At 48.9% G+C, this 25215-nt stretch overlaps 1 pseudogene; it reads left to right on the top strand.

Moving 5' to 3' along the window:
* Window positions 1–5017: 5017 nt before the first annotated feature.
* The window catches only part of LOC127303299 (probable RNA-dependent RNA polymerase SHL2), a 54938-nt pseudogene continuing 34740 nt past the window's right edge, over window positions 5018–25215 (top strand).

Here is a 25215-nt window from a genome sequence, read left to right as displayed (position 1 = left end):
TATAAATCAGAGATATCAGACTAACAAAAGAGTTTTGCATGGTGGCAATATGTTGGTAGCAGCAATCAAAAACTTCATAAGCTTCAGACAAATTTTCAAGTTACAAGAGTAACACAACACTGCAAATAAACTACAAAACTTTCATAGGCAATCACATAAAAACGTCCCATCAGGAGCACTTGAGGCATAAGAGCAGGATTGATTTTTTTTAATTCATCCAGAATCAAAGAAGCATAAAATGTCTATTACATCAAAGAGCCTATTATAGATTCCAAAAAGCAAAAGGTTTATACTATCTAAGAAGATAAGATGGCTCTGAAACATTAAGAGATCAAGGTCTACAAGATCCACATCGACAAGGAGATGATGGAGAAGTCGACACTCGAGGTTGTCGAGATGCGCATCGACAAGGAGACGATGGAGAAGTCCGCACTTGAGTTTGACGAGATCCGTGTCGACAAGGAGACCATGGATATGCATGCTACTCCTCCACAGGAAAATAAAAATGGCGACACATAAGGTCGTCGAAGATCTTAACAGTGAAGTTCTAGGTGCACTGCGACAATGGAATGTCAGAAGGAAGCCTGGCTCGATTTTGTAGAACAAGGCGAACTCCTGCCTGCCGTCAGTGAAGAACAGGTACCCTTCTCTATCGAAATATGTTGTCATCCTCCATGTCTTCTGGCCGGCGCTTGATTCTCTCGGAAAAGCGTAGCCAGAATCTTGCCCAACAATGGCCTTGACGAACTTGCTAGGAAGCTTTAGACGTTCCAAGGTCTCTTCCCACACAAAATATAAGAACTCGAAGCCAGGAGAGTTGGAAGGAATCTCCCTTGGAATGAAACCTGGTGGAGGGATGAGAAATGCCGCAGGATCTAGCCTGGCGACGGAGCTTTCCACTAGATGAACTTCTGGAGGAGAAGTAAAGCCGCACTCTGGTGCAGCTTCTTCCCCAAGTGCAACACCAACAACAGATGTGGGCTGCTTCCTGTCACCATGAGGACGGCCGCGGCCGCGCCTTTTCACGATCTCCACATCAAGAGGAGGAGGAATGATCTTGGGCTTGTTCTTGCTCCCATGAGGTCGACCACGACCGCGCTTCACTGGCGCTACCAGAGGATTAGTAACGCTAGGAAGGGTACGATCTCCATCCATGACAAAGATCCGACAGGGAACACCTAAAGCTACGTTTCTTTCTTGAAGAAGTAACATGCGAAGGAGGAAGAGAAGACATGAAGATTTGGCAAGATAAGGAGCACCATTGAATCTATCTTGGACGTTCCATACCATTACATCTATGGAAAGACATGTCAACACAGAAATGAATCGTCTGGCATTAATCATACCCCTCCAAAAATTGAGGGGTCACCGCACGATATGCTCTGTCTTCTGCGTGTCTTGTGTGGTCAAATCAACCCAATAATTGCATGTGAAAATAACCATTGTGACAAGGTTCCACAAAGGTCATATCCCATCAACTCCGCAGGGCAGGGCAGTACACAAGTATGCATTGATATCATGGGATTCCACCGCAATCTTGAGACGAGTTTCACCTCAAGTGTTGTAAGCTTGAGTCGAGTTCTTACTCAAGTGCCATAAGCTGAAATCGAGTTCTTTCCTCGAGTGTCTTAAACTTGAGTCGAGTCCCTCCTCGGGTGCTGAGAATTAGAGCCGAGCCCTTCTTTGAGTGCTATATGCTTGAGTATATGCATAACTGCAAGCACTTGCCCATAGACTCGGGGGCTACTCCCATCAGGAGCGCTGGACGCGCACCCGATAAAAATAAATGACTTCACAAACGAGATGACTTACTCTACAAATGTAGAAACTCATTCTCATATGACTGCACATAAGCTTGGTATTCTACACATAATCAAAACATCGAGTGCGAAGTTGTCTATAATCCCTCGACTTCCTAGATCGCATCAGTTGCAAGAACATATCTGGGTTTCGCCTCCGCGGCGCTCTACCGGTTGCTTACCGTGCCAACAACATGATGGAAAATTCCGACGGATGCGTTGTACCCTTTACATCGGCGGGAGCTCGATTCTGTAAGACCTTCGCGGCACGAGTCGAGTTACACCTAGCTTATACCGAACTCGAGTCCGGGGACCAGAGTTTGAGTAGGTTGCGTTGTTTTTTTCCTGGAGCAATTAGCTGGGCATGATCTGTTGGTTGTACCAGGCACGTTAACCAATATCCCTATGACTTAAGAATGCATCAAGCATTGACCTGATGAATTTCTATGCTCATATTAACACTTGATACATTCATAGGCTGCACTAAATATTGAGTTTGCTCAAGTCTCTACTCGAGCCTTTGACTCCCATAGACACTTGGGGGCTACTGATATGGGCATACCTGGTTCTATCCAACTGGAGGCCCACGAAGCACAAGAAAGAAAACATCTCTCACAAGATTCCCGAAGCCAAGGAGCAAGACAAATCTAACAAGTAAAGCTCATATAAGGGGGATACTAATTTGTGTACGACTCGAATAACATGGCACCTAAGACCTAGCCTCCTATTTAAAGGTAGGAAAGGCCTCCATGCAAGGCTAAGTAATACAGAAACACTACTCTCGCAACGTACACCCTAGTTTCGCTAGGTGACATCCAATCTCGACGACATTGTAATCTTATCATCAATACAAACAACAAGAAGCGCATAGGGTTTATCCTTTGGAGCTCTAAATCCGGGTAAACCTCGTTCACCCCTGTGCCTTCTGCCGAACGGCCCGTGCGTGCCCTGTTCGTTGTTGCTCGCGGTGAAATGCTGGTAGCCGGGTTGAGGAGGAGGCCCACCGCCGTTGAAGAGAGTGCAGTGGAGCTCAGGCGAGGACGCAAGCATGTGGAGGTAGCCGGCGGTGAAGGTTTGAGGGTTGAACCCAAGGAACGGGTCGAAGTCTTGGCAACCCAGCAAGAATCAAGACAGATGGGACGTTGCCTTTGGTGCCCGCTCCACGCGGCGGGATGTAGTGGAGCGGAGGCAGAGGTGGTACCGCCATCCCCACCATGGCAGCGGCCCTATCCATCATGGCTGCTTGTTTCGCCGTCGCCTTCCATCCCCACCATGGCAGCGGCCCTGTACAACGGTATGTAGATTTCAATCTCTCTCTCTCTCTCTCTCTCTCTCTGCTTGCATCTTCATAGATTGGATCTTGGATCTTGGCTCTTTTCTAGATTTGATCTTGAATTCATTTGCATCTCGTAGTTAACTTTTTCTATGTTGCGAATCCCATGAGGGTGGCATCGTTATCCACGACATGGCGCCGCCGTCCCCGCCTAGCAGCTACCTCTGCTTCTACCAGTCGAAGAAGGAGAAGCCGGAGGTGAAGAAGGAGCCTGCCCCCGCCATCGTTCGCGCCCCACCCTCGAGCATGAGTATCGGCGACATGTGGACTCAGTGCGTGTCATTGACAACCCTGAAGAAGAGCCGGGGCTGGCATGGGCAGTAGCGAACTCGTTGGTAGAGGCACCCCGAGACGCCATGAGCGCCCCGCTCTCCATCGGCCTCATCTAGTCGGCGGAAGACATGGGCAACCTCGTGGACCTCATGGTCAACGAGGGGACAAGCTGCGCCGAGGCGAGTAGTCGGTATACCCAAGCGGCGTTTTGGAGGAGGAGGAGGAGGAGGAGGAGGAGGAGGAGGAGCAGAAGGAGTTGCCGATGGAGGAGCCCACCAACGAGGACTACGACAAGGTGTACGAGTATTTCCATCACGCCAGCTCAGGCCATAGGTAGGGTTTAGTTAAAATTTCGTTTGTATTTGTGAAAAAATTGCAGGCATGTATTTAATTGAATTTTATTCATATTTATAATAACGAATGAATGAAATTTGAAGTTTGGTTAAATTTTGTTGCGCATGCCACGTGGGACGAGATGTATGTACGTGAAGTGAAGGGCGCTACGCTCTTGGAATTGATGGCACACAGGCTTGTCAGTTGCATGCTTTGTGTAGCCTCTCTCGAAGACTTTTTTGGACCGGCCAGGGTATGCAGTTGTCAGTCTCCAAACCTGCCCGACAGAACGGTAGTAAAAACGTCCACGACCTGTAGTAAAAACTTCCACGACTCGCGCCTGCTCGAGAGAGCGGTAGTAAAAACGCTCACGACCTGTAGTAAAAACTTCCACGACTTGCACCTGTCTGACAGAGCGGTAGTAAAAACACCCACAACCTGTAGTAAAAACGTCCACGACCTGCACCTGCCCGAGAGAGCGGTAGTAAAAATGCCCACGACATGTAGTAAAAACTTCCACGATCTGCACCTACCTGAAAGAGCGGTAGTAGTAAAAACTTCCACGACCTGCACCTGCCCGAGAGACCGGTAGTAAAAACGCCCACGACCTGTAGTAAAAACTTCCACGACCTGCACCTGCCCTAGAGAGAGGTAGTAAAAACGCCCATGGCCTGTAGTAAAAACATCCACGACTTGCACCTGCCCGAGAGAGCGGTAGTAAAAATGCCCACGGCCTGTAGTAAAAACTTCCACGGCCTGCACCTGCCCGAGAGAGCGGTAGTAAAAACGCCCACGACCTGTAGTAAAAACTTCCACGACCTGCACATGCGCGAGAGAGCGGTAGTAAAAACGCCGATGACCTGTAGTAAAAACTTCCACGACCTGCACCTGCGCGAGAGAGCGGTAGTAAAAGCACCCACGACCTATAATAAAAATTTCCACAACCTGCATCTGCCCGAGAGAGCGATAGTAAAACTGCCTACGACGTGTAGTAAAAACTTCCACGACCTGCACCTGCCCGAGAGAGCGGTAGTAAAAACACCCACGATCTGTAGTAAAAACTTCCATGACCTTCCGAGAGAGCGGTAGTAAAAACGTCCATGACATGTAGTAAAAACCTCCACCGCCTGCACTTGCCCGAGAGAGTGGCAGTAAAAACGTCCACGACGTGTAGTAAAAATTCCCATTTCAAATCTGCCAAATGGGTTGAGTATATAGCACGCAGTTGACAGAACCCCAGCCCATTTTCCTCTCCGCGAAACCCCACTCCTCGACCGCCATGGGCGACGGCGCGTCCGTCCTACCGCCGGCGCCGCTCGACCTTGTGGCGACCCAGGTGAGCCTCGGCGGCTTCGACGGCAGCGTCTCCGCGCGCCAAATCGCCAAGTTGCTCGAGCACGAGGCCGGCCAGGTCTGGCGATGCCGCATCAAGAACTCCTGGACCCCGCCCTCCTCCATCCCACCACGACTGCCGCGGCGGCCGCGCCACCGCCGCCGTGCCCGCACGCGTTCGTGCACTTCGCGCGCCCGGAGGCCGCGCGCCGCGCCAGCGTCGCAGCGGGGAGATCCGAGCTTCTGCTCGCCGGGAAGCCCCTGCGCGTCGCCACCGCGCTGCACAGCTCCCTCCGCCACAGCATCCAGCCGTTCCGTTTCCCCGGCGCAGGCCTGGAGATTGGCGCGCTCCCCGCGCTCGACACCTTCCTCGCCGCCTGGCGCGGGCCGGCCCAAGGGCTCGAGTTCATGGTCGACCCGCTCGACTCCTGCTGCCGCGACACAGCCTTCACGTCCGCCGAGTACCGCGGGGTGGCCGTCGTGCGCTGCGACGTGAAGCTCGAGTTCTCCGTGCGTGACATCGCCGAGGTCAGGGTTTTCCGGAGCGACTGCGCATTGCTCCTCCGGCTGTCGGCCGCGCCACTCGTCTACTACCGAACGGCCCAGGATGACATCTATGAGCTGGTGCCATTTGACATGCTGGATGACGATGATCCGTGGATACGGACCTGCGACATCACCCCAAGCGGTGCCATTGGGCGCTGCTGAATCTACAGTAAGGCTGGACATGCGGGCCGAGTTTTTGGACCACGCCCAAAGCATGGCTCGGACCCCAAAGCATGGCTCGGACCGAGCCCAGCCCGAGCTGGCTCGTGTCCAGCCTTAATCTACAGAATCAAGATCGCGCCACGAAAATTCACAAAGATGGACCGCGCCCTTGCATACCTCAAGGAACAGAGGGTGGTGGTGATCGAGCAGCTGAGGCGGGGTCTCCTCAAGGTACATGATGAGCCACAGTTTGGGGAGCCAATGCCAGACCTCTTCTTCTCTTTACAGCATCACCCCATGCCGAGGGCCTTAGTTTTCCAGTTTTATTCCTAGTAACTGCTTTGGTGCACAAGGGAATTATTGATGAGTACCAGCTCACTCCCGAGTTCCTCAATTTGCTCAGGGGAAGAGATGATCATGTCAATGTGGCTGCGTTAAAGGATTTTTGGGGGGACAGGTTGCCGGTGTCCGATGCATGCCAAAGGTTAACCAAGGCGCATGATAGGGTCCCCCGGCTTCTCCGCAGTGGTAAGGTTGGGGATGCCAGTGTGGAGGTGCGGCGACTAGTGATCACGCCGACCAGAGCTTATTGTTTGCCACCACAGGTAGAGCTCTCAAACCGTGTGTTACGGCATTATTACGAGGTGGCAGATAGATTCTTGAGGGTCACTTTTATGGATGAGGGGATGCAGCCGCTGAAAAACAATGCGCTCAATTTCTATGCGGCGCCAATCGTCAAGGAGTTGATGTCAAACTCATTCCGGCAGAGAACATCAGTGTTCGAGCATGTCAAGACGTTTCTCACACAAGGTTTCCACTTGTGTGGGAGGAAGTACTCATTTCTTGCATTCTCATCCAACCAGCTAAGGGATTGGTCAGCTTGGTTCTTCGCCGAGGACACGGATACAATGGTATATGGCATTAGGAATTGGATGGGACGCTTCACGAGCAAGAACGTAGCCAAGCATACGGCTCGAATGGGCCAGTGCTTCTCATCTACATACGCCACTGTAACGGTGAAACCACATGAGGTTGATGACAATCTTGAGGAGATTGAGCGGAATGGTTATACGTTCTCTGATGGAATTGACAAGGTCAATGGAAATCGCCTGAGAGGCTGCCGCTTAGCGCATCTCCAGCCGTCTCCCCGGGAAGGCCCCCAGGACCCCTTTTTTGCATCCGGATGGACGAAAACGGTCTAGTCGTGCCTCCAGATCCTCGTTTTTGTCCGGATTTAGGTTTTCATCCATCCGGGAGCTCAGGTCATCCCCGATCCCCCGGGGAGCGCTCGGGGAGTCCGGACGAAACGAAAGCGCGGGAAACGCCGAGAAAACTTCCCGCGCGGCTGGTGGCCCGGACTTGTCGGCGAAAAAGGTCGATCGTCGTCCTCATCGCATCGTCTTCCACGCGCTGTAAAAGCCTGCCGCCGGTCAGTCTTCGCTGGACGCTTAGCTTCCACGCGGCGAGTTAATGCCGTCGCCTCGGTTTCACGCGCGTCGCCCTCTATTTATCGTGGAACTACCGCGACTGGCCGTATTCACCACACTGTCTCCCTATTCTCACCACCTCTCTCCCCAATCTCATCGAGCGAACGAGCGAACAATGGCGAACTTCGGCGACGGCGTAGCGAACAACGGCTTCGGCCGTCGCTCTCTCCACCAATGGGAGGGGAGGCTACTGCACGCGGCGGGCTACCCCGCGCCACCGGACTTCCGCGCGCTCGGAGGCTGGCGCCTGAGCGCGGGTGGCGTCCCGATCCCGCCGCCGCCAATCGGTCGTGCCGCCCTGGAGGCGGAGATCGACGCGGTGCTCGTCACCCTCAGTGACGAGCAGCGCGAGGAGGAACGCTTCTTCCCGGAAAACTACGACGCCTGGACGGAGTTCTTCCGGCAAAGGTACGAGCGAGAACTCGCCTCCTACGACGGCCCTCCCCCTCCTCCCGCGCGAAACAATGCCGCCGGCCGCAAGTGCCTAGAAGTGCCTAGAAGTGCCGGAGAAGACCGACGTGTTCAAGAACATCGACCACAGAGCTATTGATATCAACAAGGACTTGACATACCGTGAAGTGCCTATACGCATCCTTGAAGAAGCTTTCAGGACCACCCGCACTAGGAGTATCAAGTTCCTGAAGATCCAGTGGAGCCATCACACAGAAGAAGAAGCCACTTGGGAGCGCGAAGAGGACATGAAGAAGGAATACCCAGATCTCTTTAGTACCTAATTTTCTTTAGATCTCGGGACGAGATCTTTTGTAAGAGGGAAGGGTTTGTAACATCCCAACTTTTGAATAAGAAGAACAAGAGAGAGTTTTCAATTACTCAAAGTTTGCAACAAACAAAAAATTTTACTATGCCTTTAGTGCCACATATAGTTTCATGCATATTTGTGATTTTTCTTTTGTGCAATTGCCAGGATGAGTGTTGACATGTTGATCACTTGCTGCTAAACCCTAAATAAAGATCACAAAACCCTAAAATGAGAAAACCAAAAGATTTGGAAAATAATTCCAAAATCTCTCCCTTACACATAAGAGCAATTTTTGCAAATCTTCATATGAGGCCACCATTGCTTGCCCTATGGTTTCTAAAACTCATATAAAACAAAAACAAACACAAAGGCATAAAAGAAACCAGATTCAAATCAAAGGAAATTTCAAATTTCAAACACATATGATAATGGTCATATGTCACCATTTTATTTTCTTCCCTACTTTGCACCTCTTATTCTCTCAAATCCTAAACCAGACTTGGTCAACTAAGACTACCTCATCCAAGACCAAGTGAAGGTGAACAATGTTGGTGTTGACCATCAAAGCTGGAGTTGACTATGTTGACCAGAAATGATGTGCCAAGATGGGACCCGGGAATGAAATCTAGATTATCTCAAATTTGAAATTCTTCAAATCTTTTCCAAATTGACCCAAACCAACACCATTCCACTTCAAATAATAAATGTTTACAACCCACCAAAATTCAGTCAAAATTTCGAAAATATTTTTCTTTCGGCCATTTGGTCGAGCACCTTGCGGGCATGGAATTAACTTGTGCCCATGCTGAGATTTTCAACTTGGACTTTGGTCATCCTTGGTCACCCCTGCACCCCTGCACCCCTAGGCCACTGTGCCAAGCCCCTGCACCACCCCCACTTGGCCACCATGGCCAAAACCATCACCATGCCGGCCACTTGGACCTCACCATGCCATTCCTCTCCCCTGGCCTCTCCACCGTGCACCACCGTGTCCTCCACATTCCTCTCACTCCCCTGAGCGTGCTAGACACCTTAGTCGACGAATGAGACACACGCACGAACCCGAACGCAACGCGCCCAGACGAGCACGAACGCGCCGGAGCGTGCACGATCGCGTCACCAGAGCGCGCCAGAGCGTAACGTCGCCCCGCTCACCTGCGTCACCCCGACCCCTCTCCGCTTGCCAGCAGCTGCGCCACGCCACCAGGAGACGCTAGGACATGCCCACTTGGCCGCGGGAACGCTGTGGTCGTCGTCACCGTCGACGAGACCCGCCACGGCCATGCCCCTTCCCGTCAAGCTTCCCATCGCCACAGAGCCCCTGCCGCGCCACGATCACGCGCGTCAGCTTCGCCAGTGCACCAGGAACACGCCACGCCCATCACTTGCCCCTTCGCCGCCCTGGAACAACGACGACGACGGCGACCCTAGCCGAGCGCCACGGCCACCCCTCGCCCCTATAAAAGGAGGGCCTCTCCCACTGATTTGAGCACGCAAACTTCTTCCTCTCAGCCTCACAGCACTCCTCGCCACCTCAATTGCATGGATTAGCCACCCCACTGCTCCAATTGCTTGATCATCGCCGCCGCCAGTACCCAAAGCTCGCCGGAGAAGGAGGCCGTCCCTGACGACGCCACTGCTTCCAGGCGCTTCCTCATCGACGACAACGACGCGGCGCCCTCCTCCGACGATCGCCGGAGCTCCGACGCGCTCGCCAACCCCCTACCGCCGCCGCCAGTACGTCCCCCTCTCGTCGTCGACGACGACGAACCCCAGCCGTGCGATCCCCTTCTAATCGTGCGGTTCACACTGAGCGTACCGTTTCGCTGAATCAAACGCGCTGACATGTGGCCCCCACCTGGCAGGCGGCCCACTCGCGCCAGCGTGCAGCTGGGCCGGCCCATCTTTTTCCCGCCAGCCGTTTAAATTCAAATTCGAATTTTTATTTAATTCCAAATTTCATTGCTGGTTTCTTTTTCAAAATTTAATAGGGCCAAATCTACCTAGCCAAATTTTACAAATTTTATATATTTGGAAAGCTTGTGAAAAGCTCTATCCAACCCCACTGGCCTCACCTCAATTTTTTTTATAGAATTAAAGTGAGAAAATAAACAAGGCAGGGACTTTTCTGCCTTAGAAAAATTATTAAAAATCAACCAAAAATGCTTTTGAGTTGATTCCAACTCCTATAAATCACATTTCACTTGCACTAATTGTTTCTGCAAAAATATGCCATGCTTACTTTGAATGATCATGGCCTAGTTGAATTAAAGGACTATATGGCTATTTCTAGTCAAAGTTATTGTCCAAAACTATTTAAAAATCACATGGGAGTTTTTCTCTCATTTAAATCTTGTCATGAACAATTCAAAATGAGGTAGAGACTCTGGTCATATAGGTCTCATATGAATTGTTGATGATATTAAATCTTTACCATGATAGGATTAAATTGTATGAGGTGTTTCACCTCAATTAAATCATTTTCTTAAATGATAAGTATGAAGAGGTTGACTTTGGTCAACCTAGGTCATATATTATTCATGAGAGAATTTAAATCTTAAGAAGATAATGAGAGGAAATTATTTCTCTAAGTAATTAAAAGTAACACCTAATTTAGTATGAGAGGAAATTATTTTCTTAAGTATTGAGAAAACCCCACCACCAACTTAATAGCAAGGTGTGATGTTAGTTTAAATAGTGTGAATCATGAGTGTGCTTAGTCGAGTACTTAAGTTTGGTATGATGATTGTGTACCCGTATTCGTATTTTAGACGCTAGTACGGAAGAGTATCAAGAGGAGGAGGAGGCATACTTCCAAGGAGAAGAAGACCACTTTGATCAGTACACCAACCAAGGCAAGCTAATATTCTTGCAAAGTGCAAAGCCCTATCAGGGCAAGGCACATTCACATACTTTTTTTTATGTTTCATGATCCAATCCCAAGTTTTATCCCTACAAGGTTTTACTTTTGTTATTTAAGGCTTACTTTTATAGTTAACTTTGGTCTAAGTATAGAGTAGTACAAGAGTATCAAACTTAGCCTAAGAAGCTTATGAGTTAAGTAGCACTCATCAAGACTAGTTGCTAGTGCTAACTAATAAAAGTGGCTACTCTAGATGGGAACAGGTGACTTAGGTTTGAATTTGAAACCTTGGAATGATGATTCATTTCCATTGAATGATTTTTGAAGGTGAATATGATCAAGAGAAGATAGTGATTTTTGATAAAACTGATATTGGTTTGAATGCGATACCTTTCCAATTTTTGAGTACCCCCACAATACCTGATTATGGGTAGGGCTTACCTAGAAGTTTATACATCTTAGTATGGGTTCCCTCTGAACAAGCATCATAGGGGTTATGCCGAGGCTGCCTCCGTTGTTGAGAAAGGATGTGAATCGAGGTGAATTGTACGGCCAAGCCCTGTGCAGTTCCTGTGCTGACAGTTGGTCTTCACTGGGAGGCCAAGCTCATGGGGAGAGGTGCCTATACTAGGGTATGTAAGTGAAAGGTTATGGTTGATGATCCGCGTACTGAGTTACGATTATTCAGGGTTATCCCTGACGGATGTAATCAAATGTTGTGGCACAAGTGTGCAACCTCTGCAGAGTGTAAACCTATTCGAATAGCCGTGTCCACGGTTACGGACGGTTGGAAAGGCCATACTGTTCCTGTGTCAGAAGTTTTCTTGAAAAAGGGTTGATGATTTGAAGGTTGACTTGATTTTTGAATCACAGCTAAGTCGTGGGAATGACACTAATGTTCCCCCGTGAGTTAGTTAGCATTTGGAGAGTCCTTTATTAAATGCTTATGAAATAAAATTGGCTTTATGCAAAGAAACCTAGAGCTTAGCACCCCATTACTAAAATTGGTAGTACTTACACTAGTATTAGTTTGCGAATACTTTAAAGTACTCACGGCTGTGTCCCTGGCTATTCAAATGGCCAGACTATGAAGAGGAGCAGAACTATCAAGATGACGGCAACCAAGATGTCTACGACAACTAGGGAATCTTCTGACGTCAGACGTTGGCCTGTGGACTAGAGAGTCCATTTCTGTTTACGCTTCCGCTATGAACTTTGTGTTCGTTGATCAATAGATCAACTATTTGTGTAATATGGATCATGTGATCTGAATTTGTAAGACGACTATGGTATGTAATAAATAATGACTTATGATATTCAACTGTTATGTCTCGCAACAACAATATTCCTGGGATTGCGATGTATGGCATAACAGGCATCTGGACTTAAAAATCCGGGTGTTGACAAGTTGGTATCAAAGCCATTGTTTGGCCTTAGGAGACCCTAGTTAGAATGGACGTCTGAAAACTTAGTTTCAAAAACAAATGAAGGGAATATTTACGAAAAACTTATTCACTCTCTTACCCTGAAGACTTTTATCAAAGGAGGAAATTCATGCTTCACCTTGCTTTTCTACATAAAATTTTGATACACTTACACATCTCTAACTTACTTATCCAATTCATCTACAGATGGAACAGTTCACCCAGACCAACTTCTACCAGCTGGGCAATGGAGGAAGCCTGGTCTTTGAGAAAGACCTGAAGGACTTGGTTGAGTATCTCGAACGCCCGCGCCCGGAGTTCTTTGGAGGACAAGTCCACGATCAGCTGGGAGGGCAACTGCAGTGGATCATCATCGCTGACCTACGAGGGAAGCTGGAGCCACCCATGTCCGAGAGGATCCAGTTCTCCTTGAGGGAGAACAATTGGGCAGACGGACTAGCTCGCGCCATGCAGGAAGCACTTGCTCGTCTGTGTGGGCAGAACTTGCCCCAGATCCGAGGAACCCGCTTCGTCCACCTGGCAAGGCATGACTCCATGGGAGCCCCGATGGATCTATCACCTCACCCCGAGGTGAAGTACCATGTGGAGCACCTTGACTTCATGCTGTGCGAGACCCGCACGGAGCTGGACAACTCCCGCGCTTACGCCAACCACACCTACCTCCAGCAGGCACAGCAGACTGAGACCATCAAGATCCTTGCCCAGGAACGCAAGACTCTTCGCCGTCAGAATGCGAAGAAGGACTACACCATCGCTCGCCTCCGCACGAAGATAGCTTCACTGAAGGAGACTGTCCAGGCCCAGGAGAACCAACTGAAGGACTTGGAAGGAGAAGGAGAAGGAGAAGACATCCAGGGAGATGGATACTCCTACGTGAGCAATGACGATGACTTTGAGGAGGAAGACGATGAAGACCTGGCCTTCTACCCCTATGAGGAGGGCTATGAGTTCATGGAAGCTGGAGTGGATGACTTCATCCCGATAGATATGGATGATGAGTAGAAGTACCACTCGATCACTTGCGTAGGTGTGAGTTTGTATCCCGTCCTTTGTATCGTAGCACGAGTAAAGGGTTCTTAAAACCATGAAGGTGTTAGCTTGTAATATGTGATGTTTGAATGAATGAATGCGTGTTTATGTTACCATCCAAAGAATTCAAGTTTTAAAATTTCTTTTGCACTCAACCCAAAATAAGCCATAGAAATTTCCCCTCTCATCTCATGATCTATTTCCATGTTCAGATGGCCCCTCCAACTCGTAGCGCAAGTCAAGAGGCCATGATGCAACTGCTGCAGACTTTGATGGATGATAGAGAAGCTGAAAGAGCCGAAAGACAGGCCAATCTTGCAGCACTCCAGCAGCTAGCTCAGAACAATCAAGGCCATGGAAACCATGATCACCCAGGATCAAAACTCAAGAACTTTCAAAACACCAATCCCCCTATTTTCAGCAAAACGGAAGAGCCTCTCGATGCAGATGACTGGCTCCAGACAATGGAGAACAATCTGGAAGTTGCGGGAGTCGAACCTGCAGAACAAGTCTTGTTCGCCACCCATTACCTAGCCGGACCAGCCAGAGCCTGGTGGACAAGCACCCGTGCTATGAACGCCGGACAGATGATGACTTGGGCAGATTTCAAGCTCAAGTTCAGCAAGTATCACGTACCCCCGGGTCTGATAAAGAAGATGAGGGATGAATTCCGTGAATTAAAGCAAGGCCGGATGTCGGTGGTAGAATACCGCGACAGGTTCCTTACCCTGTCAAGGTACGCCCCCGATGAAACTGACACCACCGAGAAAAGGAAGGAAAGGTTTCTGAATGGTCTGCATGATGAGATGCAGACAGTCTTGGTCAATATCCCCTTTGCCGACCTTGAAGCCCTGGTGGATTCTGCCATTCAGATGGAAGGCAAACTTCACCAAGCCAACGAGAACCGCAAACGCCGCATGATGCACCAAAGTGGGCCCAGCAACCCTCAGAAGTATCGCCCCAGCTCCAGCGGAGGTTTTGCCCCAAGGAACAACAAACCCCAGATGCAGACTTCACGTCCGGGTTTTCAGAACCGGAGTGGAGGACACCCCAGGACAGGAGGCCACCACAACAACAACAGCAACTACAACAACAACAACAACTTCAACCGCGCTCCGCCAAGAGCCCCCAACAACAACAACAACAACAGCAACACCAACACAGCTCCGAGGACTGGGAGCAACGCCATCCCCGTCACCCCCAAGGACAAGTCCACCATCACTTGTTACGAGTGTGGAGTCGTGGGACACTACTCCAATGAGTGCCCCAAAAGGTTAGCCAAGAATGCCGCCACCGCCGCTGCACCTGCTCAACAGCAACGCCGTGTCTCCACCGGCAAGAAGTTCACCCCCAACAACCCCAACAACCGCAACGGCCGCCTCTACCACATGAACGCCGATGAAGCCCAGGAAGCACCAGACGTGGTGCTGGGTATGTTCTCTGTTAACTCAATACCAGCAAGAGTGTTGTTTGATTCCGGGGCATCACATTCATTTGTCACTGAAGACTTTGCATGCACAAGTAAAATTCAACCAATCAGTTTGAAGCATGTCATGATAGTCCAAATACCGGGTTCGACTACAAAAGCTAGAAAAATTTGCAAAGATGTGCCTATCAGAATGCATGAAGTAGATTTTTATGCAAATTTGATTGTTCTAGGAACAAAAGGTTTGGAAGTAGTACTGGGTATGGATTGGATGTCAAAACATCATGGATTAATTGATTGTGCCAAGAAGGCCATCACCATGACTAGTAGCACGGGAATATTAATAGAACATGTATCTGAAAGGCTGCCCAGAAAGTTTACCTGTAACCAGAGTATAGCCCCGCCAACCTTGGATCAGATCAGGGTCGTCTGTCGATACCCTGATGTGTTTCCTGATGATTTACCTGGTATGCCCCCAGATCGGGATATCGAGTTTATCATTGAGTTAATCCCTGGAACCGGACCTATAGCCCAGAGAGCCTATAGCATGAACCCCGCAGAGTTAGTCGAACTGAAGAAGCAACTGGATGATATGCTAGCCAAAGGTTTGATCCAACCAAGTGCCTCGCCCTGGAGATCCCCAGTTTTGTTTGTGGATAAGAAGGATGGTGCCACTCGTTTATGTACGGATTACCGTAAGCTTAACGATGTCACCATCAAGAACAAGTACCCCCTGCCAAAGATAGAAGACCTGTTCGACCAGCTGGCCGGTGCCAAAGTATTCTCTAAAATTGATCTTAGGACCGGATATCACCAACTGAAGATCCGTGCCACCGATATCCCTAAGACTGCCTTTACCACCCGATATGGATTGTACGAGTACAATGTCATGTCCTTTGGATTGACCAATGCCCCTGCTTATTTCATGAATCTCATGAATAAGATCTTTATGGACTTCTTGGATAAATTTGTCGTTGTCTTCATCGACGACATTCTTATCTACTCCAAATCCGAAGAAGAACATGAGCAACATTTGGAGATTATCCTAGAAACCCTTAGACAGCATCAGTTGTATGCCAAGTTTAGCAAATGTGAGTTTTGGCTGAAGGAAGTCGGATTCCTGGGACACATCCTGTCTGCCGGAGGTATTTCCGTAGACCCCGCTAAGATCAAGACCGTTACCGAATGGCAAGCCCCAACCACTCAGACCGAGGTCCGCGCTTTTCTTGGATTAGCCGGATATTACCGCAGATTTGTGGAAGGCTTTTCAAGCATAGCTAGACCAATGACCCAACTGTTGAAGAAGGATAAGAAGTTTGAATGGACTGATAAATGTGAAGAGAGTTTTCAGCAGCTCAAGAGAAGATTGACCACAGCCCCAATCCTGATCATGCCCGATATCACTAAGCCATTCGACGTCTATTGTGATGCATCCAAGATTGGTCTTGGATGTGTGTTGATGCAAGAAGGCAAGGTGATATCATATCTGTCAAGGCAACTGAAGCAACATGAGCAGAACTACCCAACTCATGACTTGGAATTAGCAGCCGTAGTCTTAGCCCTGAAAGTTTGGCGTCATTACCTCATGGGTAATCGATGCGAGATATATTCCGATCACAAGAGCTTGAAGTATATTTTCACCCAGAAGGAGCTGAATATGAGGCAGCGCAGATGGATAGAATTAATCAAGGATTACGACATGGAGATTCACTACCACCCCGGCAAGGCCAATGTGGTAGCGGATGCTTTGAGCAGACTGCCGTGCCAGTTGAACTCCATGCTCGCAATAGAACAACCCAGCCTGTATCAAGAGTGTGAACAGTTCAGACTAGAGCTAGTGAGCGAAGGATTCTTAGCCAGCATTGAGCTCCAACCCACTTTGATGAGTCAGATAAAGGAAGCCCAGAAGGGAAATACCAGCATTGACGGAATCAAGAGTCAGATAGCTGCAGGAAAAGCACCTGGATTCACCATTGATGAAGAAGGAGTTCTTTGGTACAACGGACGCCTTTGTGTACCATCAGATTCAGAGTTGAAGCAAGTCATTCTGAAGGAAGCTCACGACACCCTATATTCCATTCATCCCGGTGGAACCAAGATGTATCAAGATTTGAAAGAACAATTCTGGTGGCATGGAATGAAGCGAGAGATTGGAAGCTACATCGCCAAGTGTGATATCTGTCAGAGAGTCAAGGCAGAACACCAGCGACCCGCAGGATTGTTGCAACCGTTACAGATTCCGGAATGGAAGTGGGATTCAGTAGGAATGGACTTTATCACTGGATTGCCCAAATCTAGCAGAGGAAATGATTCCATTTGGGTAGTAGTCGATAGATTGACTAAGGTCGCCCATTTTATCCCTGTCAAGACCACCTATCAAGGCCCCAAGTTAGCTGAGTTATATATCTCCAGAATCGTCGCCCTGCATGGAACCCCAAAGTCAATTGTGTCAGATAGAGGATCCCAATTCACCTCAAGATTCTGGCAGAAAGTGCATGAAGGGCTAGGAACCCGTCTGAATTTCAGCACAGCTTATCATCCGCAGACTGACGGACAGACCGAGAGGGTCAACCAGATACTAGAAGATATGTTGAGAGCCTGTGTGCTAGAGTATGGATCCAAATGGGAAGACTGCCTACCTTATGCAGAATTCTCCTACAACAACAGTTATCAAGCCAGCTTACAGATGGCCCCCTTTGAAGCCCTGTACGGAAGAAAGTGCCGTACCCCTTTGAACTGGTCGGAAGTCGGAGATAGCCAAGTCTTCGGCCCGGATGTTCTTCGAGAAGCCGAAGAGAAGGTGCACAAGATCCGTGATTACCTCAAGACCGCCCAGTCAAGACAGAAGAGCTACGCCGACAAGAGACGCCGAGAGATGACATTCGAAATCGGAGATTTTGTGTATCTCAAGGTCTCACCCCTCAAAGGAATGCAGAGATTCCAACTCAGAGGAAAGCTCGCCCCTAGATATGTCGGACCCTTCAAAGTTCTGAGTCGCCGAGGAGAAGTTTCATATCAACTTGAACTACCGGAAGAAATGTCCGCGGTGCACAATGTGTTTCACATCTCACTACTTCGAAAGTGCCTAGAAGTGCCGGAGAAGACCGACGTGTTCAAGAACATCGACCACAGAGCTATTGATATCAACAAGGACTTGACATACCGTGAAGTGCCTATACGCATCCTTGAAGAAGCTTTCAGGACCACCCGCACTAGGAGTATCAAGTTCCTGAAGATCCAGTGGAGCCATCACACAGAAGAAGAAGCCACTTGGGAGCGCGAAGAGGACATGAAGAAGGAATACCCAGATCTCTTTAGTACCTAATTTTCTTTAGATCTCGGGACGAGATCTTTTGTAAGAGGGAAGGGTTTGTAACATCCCAACTTTTGAATAAGAAGAACAAGAGAGAGTTTTCAATTACTCAAAGTTTGCAACAAACAAAAAATTTTACTATGCCTTTAGTGCCACATATAGTTTCATGCATATTTGTGATTTTTCTTTTGTGCAATTGCCAGGATGAGTGTTGACATGTTGATCACTTGCTGCTAAACCCTAAATAAAGATCACAAAACCCTAAAATGAGAAAACCAAAAGATTTGGAAAATAATTCCAAAATCTCTCCCTTACACATAAGAGCAATTTTTGCAAATCTTCATATGAGGCCACCATTGCTTGCCCTATGGTTTCTAAAACTCATATAAAACAAAAACAAACACAAAGGCATAAAAGAAACCAGATTCAAATCAAAGGAAATTTCAAATTTCAAACACATATGATAATGGTCATATGTCACCATTTTATTTTCTTCCCTACTTTGCACCTCTTATTCTCTCAAATCCTAAACCAGACTTGGTCAACTAAGACTACCTCATCCAAGACCAAGTGAAGGTGAACAATGTTGGTGTTGACCATCAAAGCTGGAGTTGACTATGTTGACCAGAAATGATGTGCCAAGATGGGACCCGGGAATGAAATCTAGATTATCTCAAATTTGAAATTCTTCAAATCTTTTCCAAATTGACCCAAACCAACACCATTCCACTTCAAATAATAAATGTTTACAACCCACCAAAATTCAGTCAAAATTTCGAAAATATTTTTCTTTCGGCCATTTGGTCGAGCACCTTGCGGGCATGGAATTAACTTGTGCCCATGCTGAGATTTTCAACTTGGACTTTGGTCATCCTTGGTCACCCCTGCACCCCTGCACCCCTAGGCCACTGTGCCAAGCCCCTGCACCACCCCCACTTGGCCACCATGGCCAAAACCATCACCATGCCGGCCACTTGGACCTCACCATGCCATTCCTCTCCCCTGGCCTCTCCACCGTGCACCACCGTGTCCTCCACATTCCTCTCACTCCCCTGAGCGTGCTAGACACCTTAGTCGACGAATGAGACACACGCACGAACCCGAACGCAACGCGCCCAGACGAGCACGAACGCGCCGGAGCGTGCACGATCGCGTCACCAGAGCGCGCCAGAGCGTAACGTCGCCCCGCTCACCTGCGTCACCCCGACCCCTCTCCGCTTGCCAGCAGCTGCGCCACGCCACCAGGAGACGCCAGGACATGCCCACTTGGCCGCGGGAACGCTGTGGTCGTCGTCACCGTCGACGAGACCCGCCACGGCCATGCCCCTTCCCGTCAAGCTTCCCATCGCCACAGAGCCCCTGCCGCGCCACGATCACGCGCGTCAGCTTCGCCAGTGCACCAGGAACACGCCACGCCCATCACTTGCCCCTTCGCCGCCCTGGAACAACGACGACGACGGCGACCCTAGCCGAGCGCCACGGCCACCCCTCGCCCCTATAAAAGGAGGGCCTCTCCCACTGATTTGAGCACGCAAACTTCTTCCTCTCAGCCTCACAGCACTCCTCGCCACCTCAATTGCATGGATTAGCCACCCCATTGCTCCAATTGCTTGATCATCGCCGCCGCCGCACCCAAAGCTCGCCGGAGAAGGAGGCCGTCCCCTCGACGACGCCATCGCTTCTGTGCGCTTCCTCATCGACGACAACGACGCGGCGCCCTCCTCCGACGATCGCCGGAGCTCCGACGCGCTCGCCAACCCCCTACCGCCGCCGCCAGTACGTCCCCCTCTCGTCGTCGACGACGACGAACCCCAGCCGTGCGATCCCCTTCTAATCGTGCGGTTCACACTGAGCGTACCGTTTCGCTGAATCAAACGCGCTGACATGTGGCCCCCACCTGGCAGGCGGCCCACTCGCGCCAGCGTGCAGCTGGGCCGGCCCATCTTTTTCCCGCCAGCCGTTTAAATTCAAATTCGAATTTTTATTTAATTCCAAATTTCATTGCTGGTTTCTTTTTCAAAATTTAATAGGGCCAAATCTACCTAGCCAAATTTTACAAATTTTATATATTTGGAAAGCTTGTGAAAAGCTCTATCCAACCCCACTGGCCTCACCTCAATTTTTTTTATAGAATTAAAGTGAGAAAATAAACAAGGCAGGGACTTTTCTGCCTTAGAAAAATTATTAAAAATCAACCAAAAATGCTTTTGAGTTGATTCCAACTCCTATAAATCACATTTCACTTGCACTAATTGTTTCTGCAAAAATATGCCATGCTTACTTTGAATGATCATGGCCTAGTTGAATTAAAGGACTATATGGCTATTTCTAGTCAAAGTTATTGTCCAAAACTATTTAAAAATCACATGGGAGTTTTTCTCTCATTTAAATCTTGTCATGAACAATTCAAAATGAGGTAGAGACTCTGGTCATATAGGTCTCATATGAATTGTTGATGATATTAAATCTTTACCATGATAGGATTAAATTGTATGAGGTGTTTCACCTCAATTAAATCATTTTCTTAAATGATAAGTATGAAGAGGTTGACTTTGGTCAACCTAGGTCATATATTATTCATGAGAGAATTTAAATCTTAAGAAGATAATGAGAGGAAATTATTTCTCTAAGTAATTAAAAGTAACACCTAATTTAGTATGAGAGGAAATTATTTTCTTAAGTATTGAGAAAACCCCACCACCAACTTAATAGCAAGGTGTGATGTTAGTTTAAATAGTGTGAATCATGAGTGTGCTTAGTCGAGTACTTAAGTTTGGTATGATGATTGTGTACCCCGTATTCGTATTTTAGACGCTAGTACGGAAGAGTATCAAGAGGAGGAGGAGGCATACTTCCAAGGAGAAGAAGACCACTTTGATCAGTACACCAACCAAGGCAAGCTAATATTCTTGCAAAGTGCAAAGCCCTATCAGGGCAAGGCACATTCACATACTTTTTTTTATGTTTCATGATCCAATCCCAAGTTTTATCCCTACAAGGTTTTACTTTTGTTATTTAAGGCTTACTTTTATAGTTAACTTTGGTCTAAGTATAGAGTAGTACAAGAGTATCAAACTTAGCCTAAGAAGCTTATGAGTTAAGTAGCACTCATCAAGACTAGTTGCTAGTGCTAACAAATAAAAGTGGCTACTCTAGATGGGAACAGGTGACTTAGGTTTGAATTTGAAACCTTGGAATGATGATTCATTTCCATTGAATGATTTTTGAAGGTGAATATGATCAAGAGAAGATAGTGATTTTTGATAAAACTGATATTGGTTTGAATGCGATACCTTTCCAATTTTTGAGTACCCCCACAATACCTGATTATGGGTAGGGCTTACCTAGAAGTTTATACATCTTAGTATGGGTTCCCTCTGAACAAGCATCATAGGGGTTATGCCGAGGCTGCCTCCGTTGTTGAGAAAGGATGTGAATCGAGGTGAATTGTACGGCCAAGCCCTGTGCAGTTCCCAGGTTGACAGTTGGTCTTCACTGGGAGGCCAAGCTCATGGGGAGAGGTGCCTATACTAGGGTATGTAAGTGAAAGGTTATGGTTGATGATCCGCGTACTGAGTTACGATTATTCAGGGTTATCCCTGACGGATGTAATCAAATGTTGTGGCACAAGTGTGCAACCTCTGCAGAGTGTAAACCTATTCGAATAGCCGTGTCCACGGTTACGGACGGTTGGAAAGGCCATACTGTTCCTGTGTCAGAAGTTTTCTTGAAAAAGGGTTGATGATTTGAAGGTTGACTTGATTTTTGAATCACAGCTAAGTCGTGGGAATGACACTAATGTTCCCCCGTGAGTTAGTTAGCATTTGGAGAGTCCTTTATTAAATGCTTATGAAATAAAATTGGCTTTATGCAAAGAAACCTAGAGCTTAGCACCCCATTACTAAAATTGGTAGTACTTACACTAGTATTAGTTTGCGAATACTTTAAAGTACTCACGGCTGTGTCCCTGGCTATTCAAATGGCCAGACTATGAAGAGGAGCAGAACTATCAAGATGACGGCAACCAAGATGTCTACGACAACTAGGGAATCTTCTGACGTCAGACGTTGGCCTGTGGACTAGAGAGTCCATTTCTGTTTACGCTTCCGCTATGAACTTTGTGTTCGTTGATCAATAGATCAACTATTTGTGTAATATGGATCATGTGATCTGAATTTGTAAGACGACTATGGTATGTAATAAATAATGACTTATGATATTCAACTGTTATGTCTCGCAACAACAATATTCCTGGGATTGCGATGTATGGCATAACAGGCATCTGGACTTAAAAATCCGGGTGTTGACAGACGGCGTAGCGAACAACGGCTTCGGCCGTCGCTCTCTCCACCAATGGGAGGGGAGGCTACTGCACGCGGCGGGCTACCCCGCGCCACCGGACTTCCGCGCGCCCGGAGGCTGGCGCCTGAGCGCGGGTGGCGTCCCGATCCCGCCGCCGCCAATCGGTCGTGCCGCCCTGGAGGCGGAGATCGACGCGGTGCTCGTCACCCTCAGTGACGAGCAGCGCGAGGAGGAACGCTTCTTCCCGGAAAACTACGACGCCTGGACGGAGTTCTTCCGGCAAAGGTACGAGCGGGAACTCGCCTCCTACGACGGCCCTCCCCCTCCTCCTGCGCGAAACAATGCCGCCGGCCGCCGCCGCTGGTGGAGCGGGCCTAACCGCACCCTCGAGAACGTGCTCGCGCACATCGAGGGTGGCAACTCCCCCGTACTGGGGATGCCGCCGCCGGTGGCGCCTACCTTGTCGCGCCGGCACGGTAGCTCGTGGACGCGGCAATGGATGGCGCCGCCCTCCTCGTCGTCTGGGTCGAGGTCGGCGTCCAGGTCCGGCGGGTCGGCTCCTCCACCAGCGACGCCATCCGTCGTCAAGAAGGAGCCGGCCTCTCCACCGCCGACCAGAGGGCGCAGCAGCGGCGCCCTCGTCATCCACGACCAGGGGGCACCGCTCGTCGTCTCCCTCGCGCGGCCGCAAGAGGAAGACCTCGAAGAAGGACGCTGCAGCGGCCGCCGCCGCGTCCCAGCTCGCCGAGGAGGAGGCCAAGCGGGCCGAGGCGATCGCCAGGTCGCTGAACGACCTCGTCCCCGCCGACAATGCCCTTGTAACATCCCAAGAGTAATACCTAGTTCCTTTTTACCTTTTCTTGCTTTTGTTCATGTCATCATGTTGCATTCATGCATATAACCACCTTGGCTTTTATGTATTGCATTTGATTCTTGGTTTTCTTTTGTTTGCTTGTTGTTCTTCATCTCTTCCTCTATCTTGGTTCATCCTTCTCCCTCTTGTGATGTTCCAAGAAAGGCACAAGCCAACCATCTCCCTCTAATAACACAATACAAAAGGGTCATGGCCAAATTTTCTAAAATTGGAGTCAACCCTAGATCTCTCAGACATCTTCTATCTTGCAAGGCCAATCTAATTTGAGTTGGAGATGCTCCTTATCAAATGGTTGGATTAATTTTGTTAAGATTACACCAAATGGCTTTTGCACATGAAATAATGCAATTTTCTTCCTCTTAAAGCTCTATGCCTATTTTCTCCTCTTTTATTTACTACTTCTTTTCATTGTCATTTCTTGTGACATAGTTTTGTTTCATCTTGTAAATCTCCTCTTTTTCAAATACTTCTTTTTGTTTCCTCTCTTCTCTCAAACTATTTTGAATTGGTTAAAAACATAAAATAAAAAGAAGAGAGAAAGAAAAATAAAAGAAACCTAATCTAAAACCCTAACCTAACTAAATCTAGCCGGAGCCCATCTTCTTTTTCCCCTCCTAAGCCCCGCAGCAGCCCACCTGCTGGCCCAACTTCTTTCTCCACCGCGGCAGCCCACCAGAGCCCACTTCCCCTTCTCACCGAAGCGGCATGCGTGAACCACGCCCTCTCTCTTTCCACGTCGGAGACCTTGCACATATCGGGCATGGCGACGCTCTGACCTCCACGTCGCCACCTTCTCCATCCCATGGTCCTCCTCTTCCCCTTAAAGCACCGAGCCACCTGCTCCAACCCTAGCCCTTCTCCCTCCTTCCCAAAACAGCAGCGCCGCCACCCTCTTAGCTCCTCCACAAAACCTACCGAGCCATCACCGCCGTCTACACCTCGTCGCCGCCGCCGCCATGAACTCCATCGAGGTAACCTGAGGCGTGGAACGGAACCCTCGTGACCTCCTCTTCCTAGACGTCTACTTCACTGTGGCTGGATCGCCAAGATCTGCTCTTCTCCATCCACGTCTGCGCCGTCGACTACCCCGGCCTCCTCTTCTTCCTCTACGCCGGCGACCCCCTCTGCTTCTTTTCCTCCTCGACGAGCCCCAGGGTGAGCACACCTTATCACCTCATCCTTACATGCCCTGCATCGTTGTACGTGAGAAGAGATCCAGCGAGATCGGGATGAAAACGAAGGAAAAGGGATCCTTTTTAGTCTGTGTCACGGTCACCGGTTTCCGATGAACCTCGACGGCGCCACAGTCCACCTCATCACCATCTACTGGCTTCAGTCGATGCACGGCACTGCGGGCTACATCTTTGCGGTTGACACCATCTCAAGACGAAGCTTGCACGCGACGCCCACGTCGAGACAAGGTCGTGCCGTGAGCAGATCTCGCCACCCCGTCACCGCCGCGGTACCTTTTTCTCCGGCGTATCACCGGCGACACAAGCCGTTCCAGCACGAGATCTTTGTACCTCCAGATGCACCATGTCTTGAGCTTTCTGTTGATCCTTGTATCGTCCCAAACCGAGTAGTAACGACCTCGCCATCGTCTTCCAAAGATGACACGAGAGCATGTTTTCCAGTTTCTGTCAGTTTTCTCCGTTTCGTTGACACAACTCCGGCGAGCTCCCTCCTTCGCCACGGTGCACCAGAACCCCTCAAACCTGTCTCTTACGAAACTTGGCACATCCATCTTTCTCAACCTGCCAAGAACATCATCTAGATCTGCTCAGTTTCCTCGATCTCGTTGCTTTAAAATCTGTGCAGAAATCATTCAACAGTAACTGCAACTGTCAAATTTCAGTTTCGAGTGTCAATATTCAGTTAAACTCCGCGATACACCATATCTTACGTGAAGCCTGTTTTCAGACAAAACTCGATCAGCAG

Source organism: Lolium perenne, chromosome 5, assembly GCF_019359855.2.
Source record: "Lolium perenne isolate Kyuss_39 chromosome 5, Kyuss_2.0, whole genome shotgun sequence".
Classification (NCBI taxonomy): Eukaryota; Viridiplantae; Streptophyta; class Magnoliopsida; order Poales; family Poaceae; genus Lolium; species Lolium perenne.
This window is presented reverse-complemented; position numbering and strand designations above follow the sequence as displayed.